Source organism: Pan troglodytes, chromosome 10 (genome assembly GCF_028858775.2).
Source record: "Pan troglodytes isolate AG18354 chromosome 10, NHGRI_mPanTro3-v2.0_pri, whole genome shotgun sequence".
Classification (NCBI taxonomy): domain Eukaryota; kingdom Metazoa; phylum Chordata; class Mammalia; order Primates; family Hominidae; genus Pan; species Pan troglodytes.
In genome coordinates this window covers 31,116,891-31,136,477 of record NC_072408.2, presented here as the reverse complement: position 1 = coordinate 31,136,477, position 19,587 = coordinate 31,116,891, and the positions used below count along the sequence as shown (strand labels likewise).

Here is a 19,587-nt window from a genome sequence, read left to right as displayed (position 1 = left end):
CTGATCCCTAAAGGCCAAGGCCGATGGTGTAAGTGGGTGAAGCGAGCCTGGGTGCAGGAGGGTGGCCAGAGACATGGATCCCCTTTCCAAAGGGAGCTGTCTTACCTTTTCCAGGGTGAGTTTTTGCCAAGCAGCAGTGCAGCCTACTTGCTGGATGTGTACATATCTCCCAGCATTTAAATGTCAGCAACTAATTCAAAATTTTGAAGAATACAGAACATACCCCACAAAAATGCTTATAGGCAGATTTGGCCAAGATCCTTTGGTTTGTCACTTTTCTGCCAGAGCAGCGGGTCCCATTGCAGGCAAACTCAATTTCATAATGTATTTTTGGCCCCATTTTCATAGTGTATATTTGGTAACAGCTTCTTTTCTACTCCAAAATGAAATCTATACATAATGTAACTCACACATATAATCTTTTAAAAGTAAATATTTTGCCTTAACTGTATTACAAAGGAGAAGGAACAGGAAAGAAACTTGTAATAAATGTTTGTATTTTAACATGTAAATGCTCTAGTATGACTATATTAGAAGTCACAAAAGCCTGTATAAATCTCCAAAATGCTCCTTGTGGGGCAGGATTGTCACCACTGAAAACCATGATGCTAGAGGCGACTTCCTCATCTAAATCCCATCTTGCTTCCTTAAAACTTTTCATTCATTAGTCTTGGCTCTGCCCTCTAGTGCCACATAGATCACATTTCATTTTGCCCTTATGGGGCAACTTTTCAAAAATAGGAAAAGAGTTTCTATCTCTCCCCTTAAGCCACTCACCCTTCTCATGCCCAGGTCTTGTCTTCTCTGGCCAAGCCTTCCCAGTTCCTTCGACTATTCCTGACATAGTTCACCTCCTAACATCCTCTGTCATTCTGTTTTTCCTAAGTCTGGGTCCCTACCTCAGTCCTGAGTCCATCCTGCATGGTGGGATGTGTTTGAGCTGTCCTACACTTTCTTTCCTCACCCCCAACCAGGGGGCATTTATGGTCACCCGTGGGGGGATGCCTTAGATTGTGTGTTCCATGTGGCAGCCTTGGCCATTCTCGATGTCGCGGTGACTTAGGAGATGAAGCCCTTGTTCTGAGTGCTGGGCTGTGCCCTGAACATTCCATTATATTGAAGCAGCTCCAGTTGCCAGGTCTGACTGCATTTGCCCCATCGAATAAGCTCTAAGCTAATATTCTGACTTATGCAGTTAGCTGCAGCCACATCTCCTCATTTGCTGGCTCATTCAGCAGTTTCCTTTATTGCTTCCATCACCTTCTGAGTGCTGTTGTCCGTTCAACAGGTTAGCAGTTTTCCTAGTGTCCTGCTTTGCAGAGGAGGCCATTAGAGGAAGCCTGGGAAACTGATGAAATCATTATTTTTTGCTCTTTTGTCCTAATGGGCTGTTTCCATCCTGCTCCACATCAACTACAGTGTGAAACTTGGCTGCCACTTTGAATCTACAACATGTTAAAACAACTTACTTAAGAATTCATGGGTTTAGCACAAAAATAGAGAGTAGAATGGTGGTTACTAGGGGCAGGGTGGGGTGGAGTGGGAGAAATGGGGAGATGTGGGTCAAAGGATACAAATGTGCAGTTCTAAGATGAATAAGTTCCAGGATCTAATGTACAGCACAGTGACTATAGTTAATAATAATGTATTGTATACTTGAAGTTACCAAGGAGAGTTGGCCTTAAGTAATCTCCCCACAACAGAAATGTATGTGAGGTGATGGATATGTTAATTAGCTTGATGGTGGTAATCATTACATAATGTGTACATATATCAAAACATCATATTGTATGACTTGAAGTTTAATTGTAACAAGTTTTATTGTTAATTATACCTCAATAAAGCTAAAAAAAAGCCCACAAAAATAAACAAAAAAATTCACGTGTAATTCATGAGTTTAGTTTTTTCTTTTTTTTGAACTGTAGTGTCAATAGGAGTTAACCACATTGCAGAATATGTAGGCTTTCAGCATCTCACTGACTTCTTCCTCATCTGCACACTCCTTCCTCCTGGATTGCCCATGAAACTTCAAAGTACATTCCTTTTTGATGCAGAATAACTTCATTCTTATTTCTGGAGCTTTGCTCCTAGCCCCTCTATAGGACCTAACCAGGGGAGAGGGGTGAGGTAGGGAGAGAGGGGAGCATCTCACTGAGCACTCCAGTTTGGGTAAAATAATTTTTCAGAACAAAATACTTCCCTTCCTAAGAGAGGTGGTAATGCCAACTGTGAATTATAAAGGAAGTACTTTTGGAAGTTATAATTATAAAGAAAAGCATAACATCTTCTCTGTTCCAAATGCATTGCCATGCTTTATTCTATCCACCTATCTGGAATGACTACACATTTATTGTTTATTTGTGTATTATTCCCACGTCGGTTTTTTGAGTGCCTGTTCTGTGCTAGGGAATGGGCTGAGGCCTGTGTATGTGGGATATGCAGGTCTGACGGAAAGGAACTGGCATTTTGGTAGGAGGCAGAAAAATAAATAGGCAAGTCAACCTAGCAAGGTTTGATGGCAGTGTCATTGGCCGTTATGGGTGCACAAAAGAGGACTATGGGATCTGGTCTTCAGAGATCGGGGGACCCTGGAAGACTGAGCTGATGTTGAAAGATGAGCAGGAGTTAGCCAGGTGAAGGAGGAGGGAAAGGGAGTGCCATGTAGATTGAGGAGCATGCGCAATGGATAGCGTGCGACCTGAAGAACATTTCAAAGGGAATCAGCCATAGGATCTGCTTGGATGGCCTGCCGGGGATGATGGCAAAGGTGCATCCTGTGAAAGCTGAGCCCTTCTGACTGCACTTCTGCCTTGCAGGTAAAGGCCCATGAAGATTACTTGTGGCATTTCCTCAACAAAGCCTTTACCCTTGGTATCAAGAGCTTTACTTTTCTCATTTTCCCATTCAATTGCTATACTTCTGCTTCCTGCTGTCTTGGCAGTACACAAGGAAATGGAGACAATATGAATAGGTTCTTGTGAGATCTCATCTCTAAGTTAATGATAACCAGGACTTTGGGTTGTGGGTTTATCCCAGGTGGAGCTCCTCTATCATTCTCTTTTCTGATGACTTGAAGTTGAGTAGATCTAGGTTCCTATCTCAATTCTACCATTTCCAGGTGTCTGACATTAGGCAAAATATTTAAGTCCTTTGAATATCAGTTTTCTTATCAATAAAATGAAGATACGATAGTACCCATCTTATAGAGTTGTGATGATGTGAGCTAATGCTGGGTGCAGCAAAAGTATTCAGCAAAGTGGCTTTTGTCCTAGTCTGTACTGAGAATTTAAAATCCCACTCACTGAATAGAGAGATGGTGGCTATAGAATTTTGTGCCTATGTGGGGAAAAAATGGTTGAGAATTGAGTAAATGTGAGAGGGGATGAAGACAATCCTCTGGGAGACACTAGATTTCACCCTCTCTTTTTATCACTAAAATGAGAAAATAATAAAGGAACTTGCCAGGCCTGAGTGTCTTCCACTGCAAAATAAGGGTTGGATTAAGTGATGTTTTAAGACTGTTTAAATCTTGTAGCACTTCATTCATTCCAGGTGTTGGAGTAATTGCTAATCAAGGGCTATCAGTTATAAAGATACAGGACTTCTAAATTATGGTTATGTATTAGAGCCCCTAGGAAGCTTTTAAAAAATCCTGATGTGTGGGTTCCACTCCAGACATATAAAGTCAGAATCACTAGTGGGGGTGGTCACTGGACAAGGCGGGGCAGCCAGAGTTGAGGGTTACACTAGTGGCTAGAGTAGGAGTTTTGTCTTTGATTTCAGCTTATAGCATCATTTATAATGGTAAGTCACCAAAGTTGGAGAATTAAATGTCAACAGTTAATATTACAGCTCTTTTTGTTTGTTTAAAAACTTGTTTTTCTCCTTTAGTGAATAATTAAGCTTTTTAGAGATGTATATAATTGCTGGCCTTTGAATTTCCTCTACCAAAATATTCATAGCTTAAAGATGTATGTTGCCAATTATATTTTTAATTAGAATGGAAATGTGTTTAAAGCTCTTGCACAGAAATGTGTACTAAATCTGTTTTAGAGAAACTTACTTGTAAGGCTTTTTTTTCTTTTTAGCCAATTCCAACTCACGCTTTGGCCTCTATTCAAGAGAAGCCACTACAATGAAATATTTTCTGACACTATGTGTAAATAGCTGTCCTGGATGTGTGTGTTCTTATTTATGTCAGAGTTCCTAAAAACTGCCACAAATAAAACCTGTTTTTTTTTTCAATGAAAAACATTCAAAATGGAAGAGGGAGGCATGTCATGTTGACCCAAAAATAGCATGAGCATAATGAGCCCAACATGGGAGAGGCTTTGAAGGCTCAAATCTTAATGGGAAATACTTGTGGATTTTACTTCACTATAATTGTAGGACAAAACATAATCGTATTTTAGCATGACAAATTCTTAATGTGTACTTATGGAACTTCAGTGTGTGGTCTGTTAAAAAGAATTTCATACGAGACATTTCATAAATCTTATGTGCATATATATATAATTTTTAGAGAGATAATAGCTATACAACTTGTTTAGTAGCTTGCTTTTTTCACTTATTAACCCATTTATGCCTGAGGTTGCAAATTTTTGAATTTTTGCAATCAGACCTTGGCGATGACCTTGAGCAGTAGGATATAAATAACTCCCACATGCTTAGCGTTCCAATAGTGGAAGACGAGGCATAAATGGCTACCATAAGATAGACATTCATCCTTATCCAAACCTGTAATCTCTGTCATCATTTTAATGACTGCATAATAGTTCTCATTATGGATATAGCAGAATTTATTTAACCAATCATTTATTTCTAGACATTTAGGTTGTTTCAGACTTCTGTACTAAACAATGCTGCAATGAATATCCTTGTTCATATCTGTTCTTGTCTTTGTACAATAATTTTTAAGGATGAATTCATATAAGTGGAATTACTGGGTCAAGTAATGGTCATAATTTCAAGGATTTTGATACATATTACCAAATTATATTAAAAGCTATATCAATTTACACTCCTACTGGAATAGTTATTTCTTTTTAACTTTTTAATTTTTAATTTTTATGGCTGCATAGTGGAACAGTTATTTCTTGTTCAGAAAATTCTTTTCAGCAATACAGGGTTGTCATCTGCAGAGTAATTTGAAATCCAAAGTAAAAATCTCCCCGTATAACTCAGCAAATAACTTCCAAATGCCCCAAGCTCATTCTGCAAGGTAAAATGCTAGAGAAAGCTAAACACATATTCAAGCAACAAGAGTGGAGGCCAGGGGGATGAAGAGGAGAAAGAGGTTGTTGACAATGAACTTAGAAGAAATCAGTACTTTTTACTTGCTCTTATGTTACCCAACCTCTGGAAAAAAATGATCATCCTCCTTAAATTCCCAGTGGAATTTTAAGTGGGATTTCTAGTTTTCTCTTGTTTTTGACATTTAGTTGGTCAAAAAGAAGGGAAAACTAGAAATTCTACTTAAAATTCCACCGGGTCTTATATTTGAGATTGGCAGCACTGAGGCATTCCAGATGGCTTTGTCCATTCTTTTGAACCTACCTTTTGATCTTATTTAAATTTCCTCCCCATTTCACCTGTTGTGGGTTTATTGCCTGGAAAACAAGCAGGTGAACATATTAGCTCCTTCTTAAGGCACCTCTAGACTACAGGAAATTTATGTTCAGGCCAGGAATCATATAACATGACTACATGCTCCACATTTATGGGCAAGTTAAGCAACAGGGAATTTTATACTGGGATTTATGACACAAACTTGTAGCAGGCACATTGTGAGGTGGGAGGGAAATTTAAAGAAGGAAAAACTCTGCCAATAAGAGAGATTCAAATTCTTCAATTGATGGAAAAAACATGTGAGGATTTTATTCTGGAAGTTGCCTGTGAATTCACACAAGAGACAGGAAAACATAAATATTACAGCCGATCACTCCTCTTTCCCACATATATTAGTTTTCTTTCAGATGAAGTCATTTCTGTTTTCTGGTCAATCAGTGTACAGACCAGAATTATCTAAGAACATTTAATTAGATGCTTTAGCAACATTTATCCCCATTAATTCCAGGATAGAGGGAAGAAGAAAAGAGAAGCATGTGTTGAGTTGAGAGGGCAAGGCTTCTACCTTCCCTAAAAAACTGACCTACACCTTGTGTATCCATCCTTATAGCCCATAAAAGCCAGCACAGAGGAGAGCACCAGCTGGAATCATTCAGTGAAGGCAATGGCTTTCAAAGACAGAGCTAGCGGCAGGTGGAATATAGATTAGGAGTCCTTTTATACTTCAAATAGTACTTGTTTTCAGTGTGAAGCAATGTGGTTCTCATATAGTCAATAAAGAGCAAATTCAGGGTATTTGCCCTTTGGCTAGTGAGGCTGATGACTTGTGGTAACTCCAGCATCACACCATCACCTGGGGAGTGCAGAGAACACTGGACTAAAATGCTGGAGGATCTGGGTCCTGGCTTGGCAGAGCTGATTCTTCAGACTCATGCTGAGATCCATGGGCACACAGCGTAATGGCCAGGACAATTCTGAATGATTCTTGGGCTGCTGGTACAGTGGGTGCTTGGAAAATGGTTTCTCCAAGCTTGATTGGCTTTTCTCTGATCCTTATCATTTGGTCAGTGTCTTAGTCTGTTCAGGCTGCTATAACAACGTATCATAAACTGGGTGGTTTATAAACTTGTTTCCCACAGTTCTGGAGGCTGGGGAGTGGAAGATCAAGGTGCTGGCAGATTCATTGTCTAGTGAGGACTTACTTTCTGGTTCATACAAGGTACCTTTTTGCTGTGTCCTCACACGGTGGAAGGGGTGAGGGGTCTCTCTGGGGCGTCTTTTATAAGGGCATGAGTCACAGTCACCTCCCCAAATCCTCACCTCCTAATTACTGTCGACTTGGGGGTCAGGGTTTCAATATGTGAATTTTGAGGGGGCACATTCAGACCAGAGGAGTCAGCTATACTACATTGGGTGGACAGGCTATGTGTGATCCAGGGGAGTTTGAGTAAATGATCTCAGTTAGGAGTTACAGTTACTTGCCTAGAAGTTATAGTTATTCCCATTCTAAATGTAGATAGGTTTGGTGGGGGGAACGATAAAAGAGGAGGGTCTTGGGATTCTAGGAATGACCAACAAGAGTCCACTGCTGGGAAAGATCGGATCACATGCTCCCTGAGGGGAGGCTTTGCTGATTTTGTTCTTCACTCTTCTCCCAGTGGCACATAGTAGGAGGTTAATAAATATATCATGTTGCCCAAGACTAACAGGAATGGTGGGAAGTGACACCACTAGTTGTGACAACAGCAAAGCTTTAACGTTCTCCAAAGAGACTAGCTTACGGGTTTAGGAATATGCAAAATGGCCCCAATATTAATTTCTACTTTTCTTCCGCACATGCACTATGGGCTGGAATGGGCCAGGGGTTTGCTTGTTTAAGATTACTTGACCCATTATTGCTGAGGAATACAAATTCAGAGCCCGGGCTTTGTTTCATACTCCTTGTTAAATACAAAATAAGGAGTCGGATCCTAATTGAAGAGGAAACGCATGTTATAGAGCAGTGGTTATCAGAAATGATCGTGTGTCAGTCTGAGTGTGAAACACAGATGGCTAGGCCCCAACCCCAGAGTTTCTGACCCAGTGGGTTTGGGGTAGGGCTGAGAAGGTGCAGTTCTAATAAGTTCCCAGGTGATGCTGATACAGCTCCTTTAAGACCAAACTTTGAGAGCCAATGGAAAAGAGGAAAACGCACTCATATTGGAATGAGATGAAGCTGGACTCCTATCTTACTTGCTGTGTGATTTTGGTCAGGTCAACTTTGCTTAGCTTCAGCTTTCTTATCTGCAAAATGGTGATGATATCTACCTCATGAGGCTATTGTGCGGGTTAAATGAAGTAAAGTGAGTAACGGTGGCTGGTCCATGGTAGTCACTCACTCCAGTGATGTAAGATCTTCTTCCCTTACTCCTTTTGTGGGATAGTCATACAATGCAAGGCTTGTTTAAGGATTAACATCTGTGTGAACTGAGCTTCTGCTGTATTAATTTCACATTGCCACTTATATATCCTGAGGTTTTTGCTATTATTGAACATTTACTATGTGAATGGCATTGTGTGAAATAATTTTTACATTTTATATAACATTAGATATTATTCCTTTTTAACAGATGAGGATAGTAACTTGCGTATGAGCCTACAGCTAGTAAGTGGCAGAGCTGAGTATTCAAACCAAGGTCCACTCCACACCAACACTCTTGACTTCTTTGTTGTAATGGTTCCCATGATTCTCTATGAACAGAAAATGTCAGATTATTATGTTGTTTTCTTTCCTTTTTTTTTCTCTGAGATGGAGTTTCACTTTGTTGCCCAGGCTGGAGGGCAGTGGCGTGATCTCAGCTCACCACAACCCCTGCCACCTGGGTTTAAACAATTCTAGTGCCTCAGCCTCCCAAGTAGCTAGGATTACAGGTGCCCACCACCTCACCTGGCTATTGTATTTTTAGTAGAGCCGGGTTTCACCATGTTGCCCAGTCTGGTCTCGAACTCCTGACCTTAGGTGATCCACCCACCTTGGCCTCCCAAAGTGCTGGGATTATAGGTGTGAGCCATGGTGCCTGGCCTCATGTCCCTTTCTGTAATTAGTCACTCACATTGAGGAAACAAAGCAATTATCCTGAGAATGCGAACGAAAGGGTATGGGGATTTGTATGTATCTTTAAGTCAAGGACTCTGTCTTACTCATCTCACCATGCTATCTTGTGTGGAGAGGAGCTCTATATTTGTGAAATTAACAAATGAATGAAAAGCTCAAATCAAATGACATCCTCACCTGCCTTAATAAGAGAAGAAAGAAAGATCCCTTGGAAGAGATCCAAGTGGGCTCCTGAAAGTCAAAGAGAGAAAAAGAAGACAGCCAAAAAAAACAAAAAAACAAAAGGCCTTTAACCTTGATCCTATGACTTTATAGGTTCCCTCTTTCCCATGATTCTTTCCTTAGGGTGGGCTTGCCTGGGCAGTGCTTTCCCTACCCTTTGCAATTGAGCACGAACAGCCTGTTTTGGGAGTTACACGCATGCCCATCTGAGGCTTTTTCAAGTGGCCTCTGCCCCTGGAACGTCATCCTTCGCCATTTTGTCTCTTAACACGCATGCCCAAGAAGCTGCTTCTCCCTGGGGTCTGCATTCAGTTAACATTTTTAGTGTTAACAGGTGTGGACCATCAAGAGCTTGTCTCTCCCTGGCTGCCGAATTATCATTTTTAGAGAGGCAATGTGATGATTGCCAAACCATCACCCCGCATTTCTAGTGGGTAGGGGGAAGAGCCCTCTCCTGCCTGCTCATGCCTAACTACCTGTAACAGATTCACACTCATGGTTTGATTTACTAGAATACTTTGGAAAAGCAAACCAGGAACCCCTTCTATATTAGGACCCTTTGTGATTACTCGCAGGCAAAGGCACATCAGGACCCATTTTGAACACTCGCAGGCAAAGTTACTTTCGGATGACCTTGAGCCCTTCCATACTTGAATCTCGTGCCCCCAGGGAAGTAGTCCTTAACCTCTTTTTTTTTCAGTCAGTTGCTTACCCCATGATCCCTTGCTTCTTCCATAAGAAAGGCCTAGCATTTCTTTTCTTTCAGAAAATAAAATTTCTCTGAGCAAGGAAGGCCACAGGGCTGGCCTGTCAGGGATGGAAGGGTGAAAACAGAAGGCTTATGTCAGGGCTCTGATTTGGCAATCATCTGGAAGATACATGTCAAATTGCCCACTCCTGCTCACTGGCATTCCTGAGGCAGAGTGACTGCCCCAAGGGATTGGCTGAGAATAGCAATAAGGGTGTAGTACAGGCAGGTGGGTTACGAATGCTGACAAGGTGGTGGCTTTATGCTGTTTTTCTTATGTGCCCTGTAGGGCTCTGCTTCCTACCTTGGAGCAGACTCACTCTCAATATTTTTGTCCACACAGGTGTTCCAAGGACAAATTTTAGTTATGCCACAAGTATCTGAGAAAATAATGGAAAAAATTTTTCCAAAACCCAGCTATTTCCAATAAGTAGCATTTAGTCAATATGTACCAGTTAATTGTACCAGTTAATTACTCCACATGTCTGCTCTGAATGGTGGCACCTGTTAACTTATCTGTTGTTAAATATTATGGCTATAATATTTAATATTCAATAAAAATACATAATGTAATATATCAAATATATGTTATATTTAATATATTGTTATATTATTAAATATAATGTTAAATTTAATATATTGTTATATTATTCAATATAATATGTTTAATTTAATATATTATTACCATAATATATTATGGTAATAGAAGTTATTAAAGCAATTTTATTTCTATACCTTGCAAGATCAGTGGGCCAGTGACATGGCATGATTTCCTCATATTGTGCCTGCATTGTATTGCCTGTTTGATACTGGGCAGGCAAGAATGGGTTGGATGGTGGTTACTCTTGAGTAACTGGACTCAGAAGAATGTCTGATGGTGGGACATACGACATAAAATTTGCACAAAAGGAAAAACTGTTTAAGCTCAGATTCCAATCAGAACATGACTCTCCTTCCTTGCATTCTTCTCCCATTTTTCTCTCCCACCTCTAGGTCACAGCAGCAATGCAAAGAAGGCAGACACAGAATACTCAGCTTATAGAGAAAATCCATTGCCTGGGTAACACATAAGGCAGGCAGCCAGTATTTCAGGGGATATTGGAGAAAAATTATTTTCTATTGAAATTGGTTGGTAAAGATGATTCTTAAATTGCACTTTGATTGATTGCATTGCACATGAAGAGATTAAGAATACTTTAAAATAATTGAAAGAACCTTGATTCAAAGACATACCCATCTCAGCACAGGCTGGCACAGGAGAAGCACACTGTGTGGCATAGTATGAGATCATCAGAAGCCGGAGGAAGAGGAACTCAGGCCACATCTGCCTTAAACTCTAGTTTCATCTTGCTAAGCTGCTTATCTGACCATAACAACAATGCTAGCTCCATGCACTGTGGCACTGAGTACAGCAGAGATGAAATATTGAACATGGTATTCAGACTAACTGGAGTAAGCAGAGTGACATCCTTTTCTCTTTTTAATAGAAGTGAATGCAAAATGGGAATGAGAACCATTGTCATGTAAATAAAAAGTAAATACGTTTATTTCTCAAAAGCAAGACACATTTCCCTGAGAATACAAGAGAAGAAAATGGCATATCCAAATGTGTACTTTCATACTTAACTATTCACATATATAAGGCAATTAATTGCTCCTGAGTTACAGTCATGTATCACTTAATCATGAGGATATATTCTACACTTGATCTTAGCCAAAAGGCTGAGAAGCGATAATGATGAAGATATCTTCTAAGAAATGTATTGTTAGGTGATTTTGTCATTGTGGAAATATCACAGAGTGCACTTACACAAACCTAGATGGTACAGACTACTACACATTCAGGCTATATGGTATAGCCTATTGCTCCTCGGCTACAAACCTGTACAGCAGGTTATTGTACTGAATGCTGTAGACAATTGTAACACATTGGTAAATATTTGTGTGTCTAAACATATCTAAGTATAGAAAAGGTACAGTAAAAATATGGTATTATAATCTTACAGGACCACTGTTGTATTTGGGGTCCGTCACTGAAACATCATTATGTGGCACATGATAGACGTATTTTCTTGGGGGTTCTGTCAAATCACAGCATGGCTTCAGTTTTTTGTTTTTATTTTTAGGACAGGGTCTCACTCTGTTGCCCAGGCTGGAGTGCAATGGCATAATCACGGTTCTCTGCAGCGTCAGCCTCCCTGGGCTCAGGTGATCCTCTCACCTCAGCCTCCAGAGTACCTGGGACTACAGGTGCATGGCACCACACCCAGCTAATTTTTGTATTTTTTTGTAGAGATGGGATTTCACCATGTTGCCCAGGCTTATGGCTTCAATTCTTAATAGACATTTGGAAGCAAAACACAAAATCATAGTATGTTAAATATTTTTTCAGTTTAACTCAGCATGTGTTAATTGGACAGTTATATATCTGAAATTATATTAGATGCTGGGATATGAAGATGATTGATAAAAACCACATGTCAAGACCCCTTTTCATGATCAAGGTAGCTTATTAAGGGGTGTGTGTGTATACTTCTGTTAGTTTGTGTGTGTGAATAGAAACAGGAGCGGAAGAAAACTTTTTTTTTTAAAAGAAAGTATTCAGTTCCCTGATTTTAAAAAGATTAGGAAAAAAAGCAGCTAGGCACAATGGCTCACGTCTGTAATCCTACCACTTTGGGAGGCTGAGGTGGGTGGATCATGAAGTCAAGATATTGAGACCATCCTGGCCAACGTGGTGAAACCCCATCTCTACTAAAAATAAAAAAAAAAAAATTAGCTGGGCGTGGTGGCGGGCACCTGTAGTCCCAGCTACTCAGGAGTCTGAGGCAGGAGAATGGCTTGAACACGGGAGGCGGAGATTGCAGTGAGCCAAGATCACACCACTGCACTCCAGTCTGGCGACAGAGATGATGTCTTTTGCTTTGCAGAAGCTTTTTAGTTTCAGTAGGTCCCATTTATCCATTTTGGTTTTTGTTGCCTTTGTTTTTGGGTTCTTATTCATGAATTTTTTGCCTAAGCCAATGTCCAGAAGAGTTTGTAACGTTATCTTCTAGAATTTTTATGGTTTCAGGTCCTGGATTTAAATCTTTGGTCTATCTTGAGTTAATTTTTGTATAAGATGAAGATGGGTATCCAGTTTCATTCTTCTACATGTGGCTTGCCCTATTTATTGTATAGGGTGTCCTCTCCCCTATTTATGTTTTTGTATGCTATGTTGAAGATCAACTGGTTGTATTTGGTTTTATTTCCGAGTTCTCTATTCTGTTCCATTGGTCTACATGCCTATTTTTATACCAGTACCATGCTGTTTTGGTAAATACAGCCAGCCTATAGCCTGGTAGTATAATTTGAAGTTGGGTAATGTGATGCCTCCAGATTCATTATTTTTGCTTAGAATTGCTTTGACTATGTGGGCTCTTTTTTGATTCCATACATATTTTAGGATTGTTTTTTCTAGTTCTATGAAGAATGATGATGGTATTTTGATGGGAATTGCATTGAATTTGTAGATTGCTTTGGGCAGTATAGTCATTTTCACAATACTGATTCTACCCATCCATGAGCATGGGATGTGTTTCCATTTGTTTGTGTAATCTATGATTTCTTTCAGCAGTGTTTTGCAGTTTTCCTTGTAGAGGTCTTTCACCTCCTTGGTTAAATATATTCCTAGGTATTTTATTTTTTTTATAGTTGTTGTAAAAGGGATTAAGTTCTCAGCTTGGTCATTGTTGATGTATAGCAGTGCTACTGATTTGTGTACATTGATTTTGTAACCTGAGACTACTGAATTCATTTATCAGATCTAGGGGCTTTTTGGATAAATCTATAGGGCTTTCCAGGTATATGGTTATATCACTGCTGAACAGTGACAGTTTGACTTTCTTTTTTTTCCAATTTGGATGCCCTTCATTTATTTCTCTTGTGATTGCTCTGTCTAGGATTTCCAGTACTATGTCGAATAGAAGTGGTGAAAGTGGGTATCCTTGTCTTGTTCTAGTTGTTACGGGGAATGCTTTAAACTTTTCCCCATTCGGTATGATATTGGCTGTGGGTATGTCATATATGGCAGGGGTCCCCAACCGCCAGGCTGCAGACCGTACTGGTCCATGGCCTGTTAGTAACTGGGCCTCGCGGCAGGAGGTGAGTGGCTGGTGAGCAGGCATTACCACCTGAGCTCTACCTCCTGTCAGATCAGTGGCAGCATTAGATTCTCATAGGAGCACGAACTGTATTGTGAACTGCACATGTGAGGGATCTAGGCTGCGCAATCCTTATGATAATCTAACTAATGCCCAGTGATCTGAGGTGGAACAGTTTCATCCTGAAACTCCCACCCCACCTCACAAAACAGTCTCCCACAAAACCAGTCCCTAGTGCCGAAAAGGTTGGGGACTGCTGATATACAGCTTTTATTACTTTGAGGTAAGTCCTTTCTATGCCTATTTTGTTGAGGATTTTTTATTTTTAATCATAAAGCAATGCTGGACTTTATCAAATGCTTTTTCTGTGTCTATTTTTGTTCATAATTCTGTTTATGTGATATATCACATTTATCGACTTGCTTGTGTTAAACCATTCCTGCATCCCTGAGATGAAACCTACTTGATCATGATGTATCATCTTTTTGATGTGTGCTGCTGGATTCAGTTAGCTAGTATTTTGCTGAGGATTTTTGCATCTATGTTCATCAGGGATATTGGCCTATAGTTTTCTTTATTTGTTATATCCTTTCCTGGTTTTGGTATTAGGGTGATACTGGCTTCATAGAATGATTTAGGGAGGATTCCTTCTTTTTCTGTCTTTTGGAATAGTTTCAGTAGGATTGGTACCAGTTCTTCTTTGAGTGTCTTGTAGAATTCAGATGTGAATCCATCTGATCCTGGACTTTTTTGTTGTTGGCAATTTTAAAATTATTGATTCTATCTTGCTGTTTGATATTGGTCAGTTCAGGGTTTCTATTTCTCCCCAATTTCATCTAGGAAGGTTGTATGTTTCCAGGATTTATCCATTTCCTCTGGATTTTCTAGTTGATGTGTGTAAAAGTGTTTTTAGTACCCTTGAATGATCTTTTGTATTTCTGTGGTGTCAATTGCAATCTTTCCAGTTTTATTTCTAATCGAGCTTATTTGGATTTTCTCTCTTCCTTTCTTGACTAGTCTTGCTAATGGTCTATCAGTTTTGTTGGTCTTTTCAAAGAACCAGCTTTTTGTTTTATTCATCTTTTGTATCTTTTTTGGTTTGTTTTAATTTCATTTAGTTTTGTTCTGATCTTTGTTCTTTCTTTTCTTCTGCTATGTTTGGGTTTAGTTTGTTTTTGTTTCTCTAGTTCCTTGAGATGTGACATTAGGTTGTCAATTTGTGCTCTTTCAGACTTTTTGATGTAGGTATTTAACACTATGAACTTCCCTCTTAGCACTGCTTTTGCCGTATCTCAGAGGTTTTGATAAGTTGTATCAGTATTATTCATTTCAAATAATTTTTAAACTTCCATCTTGATTTCATTGTTGACCCAAAAATCATTCAAGAGCAGATTATTTAATTTCAATGTATTTTTATAATTTTGAGGGTTCGTTTTGGAGTTGACTCTCAGTTTTATTCCACTGTTGTGTCTGAGAAGATACTCGATATGATTTTGGTATTCTTAAATTTATTGAGACTTGTTTTGTGGCCTATCACATGGTCTATCTTGGAGAGTGTTCCATGTGCTGACAAGAAGCACATGAGAATGTATATTCTGCAGTTGTTGGGAAGAGTGTTCTGTAAATATCTGTTAAGTCCATTTGTTCTAGGGTATAGTTTAAGTCCATTGTTTCTTTGTTGACTTTCTGTCTTGACCTGTCTAGCGCTGTCAGTGGAGTATTGAAGTCCCCCACTATTATTGTGTTGCAGTCTATCTCATTTCTTAAGTCTAGTAGTAATTGTTTTGTAAATCTGGGAGCTCCAGTGTTAGGTGCATATATATTTAGGATTGTGATATTTTCCTGTTGGACTAATCCTTTTATCATGATATAATGTCCTTCTTGATCTTTTTTGACTCTTGTTTTCTGAAAGTCTGTTTTGTCTGATTCAAGAATAGCTACTCCTGCTTGCTTTTGGCTTCCCTTTATGTGGAATATCTTTTTCCACCCTTTACCTTAAGTTTATGTGAGTCCTTATGTGTTAGGTGAGTCTCTTGAAAATAGCAGATACTTGGTTGGTGGATTTTTTTTTTTTTAACCATTCTGCCATTCTGTATCTTTTAAGTGGAGCATTCAGGCCATTTATATTCAATGTTAGTATTGAGATATGAGGTACTATTCTATTCATCATGCTAGTTGTTGCCTTAATATCTTGTGTTTTTCACTGTGTTATTGTTTCATGTGAGATTTATGCTTTAAGGAGGTTCTATTTTGGTGCATATCAAGCTTTTGTTTCAAGATTTAGAATTCCTTTTAGTATTTCTTATAGTGCTGGTTTGGTAGTGGCAAATTCCCTCAGCATTTGTTTGTCTAAAAATGACTTTAGCTTTCCTTCATTTCTGAAGCTTAGTTTTGATGAATACAAAATTCATGGCTGACAATTATTTTGCTTAAGGAGGCTAAAGATAGGACTCCAATCCCTTCTGGCTGGTAAGGTTTCTGCTGAGAAATCTGTTAGTTTGATAGGATTTTCTTTATAGGCTACCTGATGCTTTTGTCTCACAACTCTTAAAATTCTTTCTTTCATGTTGACTTTAGATAGCCTGATGACTATGTGCCTTGGTGATGATCTTTTTGCAATGAATTTCCCAGGTGTTTTTGTGCTTCTCATATTTGGATATCTAGCAAGGCCAGGGGAAGTTTTCTTCAATTATTTCCCCAAATAAGTTTTCTGAACTTTTAGACTTCTCTTCTGCCTCCAGAACAGCAGCTATTTTTAGTTTTGGCCATTGTACAGAATCCCATATTCTTGGAGACTTTGTTCATTTCTTTTGATTCTCTCTTCATTATCTTTGTCTGTCTGGGTTAATTAGAAAGCCTTGTCTTTGAGTTCTGAAATTCTTTCTTCTACTTGTTCTAGTCTATTGTTGAAACTTTCCACTGCATTTTGTATTTTCCTAAGTGTATCTTTCATTTTCAGAAGTCCTGATTGGTTTTTCTTTATGATAGCTGTCTGTCTGGAAAATTGTTCATTCGTATCCTGAACTCTTTTTCCGTTCTTTATGTTGGTTTTCACCTTTCTCTGGTATCTCCTTGAGTAGCTTAATAATCAACCTTCTGAATTCCTTATCTGGTATTTAAAGATTTCATCTTGGTTTGCATCAATTGCTGGGAAGCTAGTGTGATCTTTTAGGGGTGTTATAGAACTCTGTTTTGTCATATTACCAGAATTACTTTTCTGGTTCCTTCTTATTTGGGTAGACTATTTCTTCAAATTGTTCTTGAATTTAATTTTGATTTGACTATGTGTGTGTGTGTGTGTGTGTGTGTGTGTGTTTGATGGAGTCTCGCTCTGTTGCTCAGGCTGGAGTGCAATAGCGTGATCTCGGCTCACTGCAACATCCATTTGAGGCTGACTTCAGCCTCCCAAATGCTGGGATTACAGGTGTGAGCCACCACACCTGGCTAACTGTGGTTTTCTTTTTTTTTTTAATTTCTTTTTTTCCCTCTGAAGGATATGACTTTAATGTTTATAGTTTATTATAGCCTAATTTGATTCTTGGTGCTTATAGAGGTGAAGACTCTCTCTGTATGAGTTCCTTAGTCATAGAGAGTCTTTGTGCTCTGGCTATTCCAGGTGCTAGTTATAGTAGTTATGTGCTTGGTGTGTGGGCAAGTTTACTATCTCCTATGGGGTTGGAATAACAAGGATCTCTTGAAGCTTATTTTATTCTCTCATGGTGTACACTTTTTTTTTTTTTTGAGATGGAGTCTCGCTCTGTCACTCAGGCTGGAGTGCAGTGGTGTGATCTCAGCTCACTGCAAGCTCCACCTCCTGGGTTCATGCCATTCTCCTGCCTCAGCCTCCTGAGTAGCTGGGACGACAGGCTCCTGCCACCACGCCTGGCTAATTTTTTTGTATTTTTAGTAAAGATGGGACTTCACCGTGTTAGCCAGGATAATCTTGATCTCCTGACCTCATGATCCGCCTGCCTTGGCCTCCCAAAGTGCTGGGATTACAGGCATGAACCACTGCACCCGCCCATTGTGTACACTTCTTTTATTTATTTAATTTTCCTCCACTATTTTATTTTGTGAGTTGATGATTTAGGCTTCAGGCAAGGGGGAGAGATATCCCTGGGTAGGCACTGGTTGTAGCTAAAGCAGGTGGGTAGATGTAATACCTAACAGTGGGAAGAAGTTCCAGTCTTGATGAAGTTGGCTAGGGTAGTTCTCAATTTGATGTGCTGAGGTTTAATCAGAGTGACGGGTGGGAGCTACCTCATCTCCCCTGCCAGGCCAGCAGGAAAGCTATCCACTTTCCAGCCTCACTCCTGTCCCAGTGTTTCAGCTATTCAGATCAGACAAGCACCTCTTTTCATCTGTAGAAATGTTTATGTTCCAAGTAGAGAGGAGTTGTGACTGCCTTTCATGCAAACCTGAATCTGGGGAGTGCTCCTCCTGTGGAGATGCTGTCACCTGAATTGTTCTAGGAAGGCCATCTATAGGTGCATACATGCCGCATTCCTGTGGGAGAAGCCCCAGCTGTGTCTGCAGTAGTGTACTGAAGGGGACAAGGACCCCTTCTCCAAGACCCTTCATGATCACAGAGGCTGCCTCCCTGTTGTGGTAGAAGTGTAGACTTTCCCTGCTGTGCCCAGCACTGCAATTGTGTCTCTGCTGTAAGAAACTCCTCACTAGCAGAAAGATCTGGGACTCAAGGTCTGCTGTTCAGATTTTTTTGTCCCACGGGGTGTTCCCTTGATGTGGTGCTCTCCCTCTTCCCCTAGGAATGGGACTTTATGAGAGCCAGACTACAGTGTTGTTATTGTTCTTCTAGGTCTAGCCACCCAGTGGGGCTACTGACTCTGGGCTAGTGTCTGCAAGTGATCCAGTGATGTGACCTGACTTCAGGTCTCCCAGCAGTGGATACCAGCACAAGCCCTGATGGTGGTGACAGGGGAGTGACAGAGACTCTGCGAGATTCCTTGGGTGTAGATAGGCTTAATGTGCTGGCTTTCTTGTATGCTGGTTATAATTTTAGTGAACTTGTTACATGGACAGGCTTAGGCCCTCTGGTAATAGCTGAGGTCACACAGTTGATTTCTCCTTACTGGGTGCAGTGTTATTCTACTTAGAGGTGCCATAATGGACTGTGTCAGTTGGCTCCAGCCAAGAGGTGGCACTTGCAGAAGAGCACCAGCCACAGTAGTAGCAGTGGGATTTGAGCTTGCCCTAAGTTTTCTGGGGGAAGTATTCTGATTTCTCATGCAATGAGCAGGGCTATAAAGCTCCCCAAAGTTTATGTCCTTTGTGTTAAGCTACCAGGGCATGTGGAGGGGCACAACCAGGTGGGGGCAGGGTCAGACGGATATGAGGGTCTAAAGCTCTGACTCTCCTTCAGAAGGGCCCTTCCTGTGAGGGTTTGCGGGGTGATTTCAGGCTGCAGGGATAATGTTCCAGAGGGGAATAGAACTGCCTCTGCTGCACAGAAGAGTTTGCAAAGGGAGTGGGGAGTAGCCAGTGGCAGTAAGCCTCACACAGCTCCCACACAGTTGGTGAGGCCAATCTAACTCCCACAGTGCTCCACTAACAGCAGCAGGTTTAGATTCAGGCAGTCTGCACACAGAGCTGAGACCTGCCCCAGGCCATCAGCTTCCCCACAGAGATAGCAACCTCAGCTTTCAGGCTACGCTCCTTCCTGCCTGCCCACAAGGCCAGTGCCCAGCTCCTGTGTTCACTTGTGTCTGCAGTGCACTTCCTGCTCCCTGCCTTTTCCCCCTGCCACTGTTCTGGTCAAAGGAGTTCTTCCCCACTTGAGATCATACCACAAA

The 19,587-nt window shown here is 40.4% G+C and overlaps 1 long non-coding RNA gene and 1 pseudogene across 1 annotated transcript in view; one reads left to right on the top strand and one right to left on the bottom strand.

The window, feature by feature from the left end:
• The window catches only part of LOC134807558 (uncharacterized), a 91,229-nt gene that overhangs the window by 29,079 nt on the left and 42,563 nt on the right, over positions 1–19,587 (top strand). The gene's annotated exons all lie outside the window — the stretch shown is intronic.
• On the bottom strand, positions 11,189–11,366 carry LOC112205194 (U2 spliceosomal RNA; annotated as a pseudogene).